We start from the raw sequence: 3523 nt of genomic DNA, 5'->3' as shown, positions 1-3523 counted from the left end.
CGCAGCTCCATCTCCTTAACCCTGGGGGACACCCTCCTTCTGCCTGGGTTCCCCTCCCTGCCCTCCGGCGGGTGAGCTGGGGCAACTTATGTTTGTTTCTCATCTTTCAGTGCTCACTGTCCTTCAGTGCTTGATTCCAGTGTCTTAAAATTATTGTTTCATATATTTGGCTGCTTTTTGGTTGTTTCAGACTTAATGGTAAATATAATCTCTGTTATTTCATCTTGTCAAGAACCAGGAGTCTCTTCAATGCACGCATTTTTGAGACCCAGATATGTTGAAAGGGCCTTTTGTAACCGTTAATATTTAACTTGGTAAATTGTAAGAATTCTATATTATATCTCTATTAATCAGGACAATTCCATTTGGGAGATGAAAGTCTCAGTGCCTATTATGTATATATACTTATATTTATATATGATTAGGAAATAAAAGTTTTGTTCAACATGTGTAGTAAATTATTTTTTGAAGCGTGACTGTCATGCAAGTGTATGTTCCTCATTTCTTTGTCTCATCACAACAAAGATTTGGAGCAATGGACATTAAGGCCCTCGGCGCGTCACAGCTCTTGGGTCTTGGACAAACCGTGCTACAGCTCTTAGGCAAAACAGCTAACCAAATCAGCTGTTACAGCTCTATTTTATTTAGAAGATAGCAGGAGAGTGAGAGAGAGAGAGAAAGAAAAGAGCACACGCACGCGGGAGAGACAGTCCGTGAGAAAGCACTTTGGCTTCTCCTTTTATATGTTTGTCCTCCACCTGGGTCTGCCCTATGCAAATTGGGCTTAGCCAGGAGTGCTGTTTGTTCTGCCTGAGTCTTCACTCTGGTCCTCGGACCTTCCTTTGACCTTCCTTTTTTTTAGCCATCACCATTTTGGACTCCTTTTCCCTATTCTACCTACCTAACAGTGACTACTGAAAGATAATTGTATGTTCAAAGCACTGTAATTGTTGATGCCCTGACTTTACCACACTGTCTAGTTCCCTTAAGAAGTGTGGGACGGTGGGAGTATCCGCATGGGTGCTGCTTGCTGCAGGCTTAGGGGAGTCACCATGCCTAAAACACGGCAGACACTGCAGGATGCGCAGAGAAACTCTTGGATGAAGCCATACAGGCTGTGAAGGTCCAATCATTCCTGGACAAGAACAAGCTTATGTATGCTCTGAGGCATGCTTCTAATATGCTTGGTGAACTCCAGGATTCTATGTTATCACCAAAGAGCTACTGTGAACTTCATACGGCTGTCTCTGATGAACTGCACTGCTTGGAAGTTTACCTGACAGATGAGTTTGCTAAAGGCAGAAAAGTGGCAGATCTCTATGAATTTGTACAGTATGCTGGAAACATCATCCCAACGCTTTATCTGTTGATCATAGCTGGAATTGAAAGGTTGTTGCTGAATCATGAAAGGCGCTGGGATTCTTGGCCTCCAGAGGAGAAGAACTCAATCCAGGGCCCAGAGACGAGGCTTGATCACTCAGAGCTTTTGTGTAATAAAGTTTTATTAAAGTATAAAGGAGATAGAGAAAGCTTCTGACATAGGCATCAGAAGGGGGCAAAAAGAGTGCCCCCCTGCTAGGGTTAGCAGTGGAGTTATATACTTTTTTACTTAGTTATTACAATGAATCAAAAGAATGTCTGGAGGTTGTAAAAATCTTACTAGACCCACTCCTGTAATTTACATTTTTAAGATAACAGGATTAGCCAGAGGTTTTCAGGAAGGAGAAACTGTCCTCAAGCAGGATATATTGTTGTTATATAATCCTTAGTACAGAGTTTAAACTGAGTTGTTTGTTGTGTAATCATCAGTTCCAGGCTTAAAGATCAAAACGTTGTATGTGACTAAGACTAAGGAATGTAGAGGGAAAAAAACATTTTCCTTTCCTCCTCCTTGAAAACTCCAGACCTCTCTCTCCTTGGGGACCCCAGACTTCTTATCAACCTGCCTAGGAATTGACTCTCTCAGAATTGTATATGTTAAGTCATTTCCTCAGTCCAGGAAAGATATTTTGAAAGATTTGGTAGAAATGTGCCCTGTTGTGCAATACCCATGAGAGGTCTATTTCTTTGAAATTATCTACTTCAGTGTACCACGAATATCTTACCTGAAGCAGGAGAGCCAACAGATGAAGCAACAACTGGTAATATCAGTGATTCCATGGATTTTGTACTACTCAACTTTGTAGATATGAACAAGCTATGGGGTTGAATGCAGCATCAGTGACAGAACTGAGATACAGAAAAAAGAGAACAAGAAAGGCAAGAACTGAGAATTTTAGCAGGAAGAAATTTGGTGCACCTTAGTCAGCTGGAAGGTGTAAATGTGGAATGTTACAGATTATTTTGACCAGCATATTGGAGCAAGTGGTGAACTGCAGAGATGCTTTGGCTCAGGAATATCTTATGGAGTACATTATTCAGGTTTTCCCCTGAAGAATTCCACCTTCAGACTTTGAATCCATTTCTTTGGGCTTGTGCTGAGTTACACCAATATGTAAATGTGAAAAAAATAATCATTTCTTTAATTGATAGATTCGCTTTATTTGCTCACCATGAAGATGGACCTGGAATCCCAACAGATATTAAACTTTTGACCTATTTTCACAGTAGGTGGCTACAGTATTACAGTCTAGACAAGACATGCCTTCAGAGGGTGTTGCATCTTTACAAGTCTCTCTCATTAACCTTACTATGAAGTGTTATCCTGACCTTGTGGCTATGTTGATAAAGTTCTAGAAGCAACAGTGGAAATATTTAATAAACTCAACCATGAATATATTGCTACCAGTCGTGCAGTTTCACCATAAGCTCACCAGACTTTTGAAGATACCCCTTGACACAACAATATTTTAAGCCTTGAAGTTAAAATATTTTCACCCACTCTTTGAGAACTTTGATAATGAGTCCAGAAAGAGCATGAGCTGTTATGTGCTTAGTAATGTTCTGGATTATAACACCAAAATTGTCTCTCAAGACCAGGTGGAGTCCATAATGAATCTGATATCTACACTGATTCAGGATCAGCCAGATCAGCCTGTAGAAGACCCTGACCCAGACGGCTTTGCTGATAAGTAGAGCCTTGTAGAGAACATTTTGTGCAAAGTAGGGAACACTTCATGCAAAGATGGGCACAATAAAGGACAGAAATGGTATGGACCTAATAGAAGCAGAAGATATTAAGAAGAGCTGGCAAGAATACACAGAAGTACTATACAAAAAACATCTTCATGACCCAGATAATCACAATGATGTGATCATTCACCTAGAGCCAGACATCCTGGAGTGTGAAGTCAAGTGGGCCTTAGGAAGCATCACTACAAACAAAGCTAGTGAAGGTGATGGAATCCTAAAAGATGATGCTGTGAAAGTGCTGCACTCAATATGCCAGCAAATTTGGAAAACTCAGCAGTGGCCACAGGACTAGAAAAGGTCAGTTTTCTTTCCAATCCCAAAGAACGGCAATGCCAAAGAATGCTCAAACTACCACACAATTGTACTCATCTCACATGCTAGCAAAGTAATG

At 40.7% G+C, this 3523-nt stretch overlaps 1 pseudogene; it reads left to right on the top strand.

The window, feature by feature from the left end:
• The first annotated feature begins 1052 nt into the window (after positions 1–1052).
• LOC109558053 (vacuolar protein sorting-associated protein 35-like) lies at positions 1053–3256 on the top strand (annotated as a pseudogene).
• The last annotated feature ends 267 nt before the right edge of the window (positions 3257–3523 follow it).

Source organism: Bos indicus, chromosome 4 (genome assembly GCF_029378745.1).
Source record: "Bos indicus isolate NIAB-ARS_2022 breed Sahiwal x Tharparkar chromosome 4, NIAB-ARS_B.indTharparkar_mat_pri_1.0, whole genome shotgun sequence".
NCBI classification, from domain to species: Eukaryota; Metazoa; Chordata; class Mammalia; order Artiodactyla; family Bovidae; genus Bos; species Bos indicus.
The sequence above is the reverse complement of the archived record's forward strand: the minus strand, read 5'-3'. Positions and strand labels throughout refer to the sequence as shown.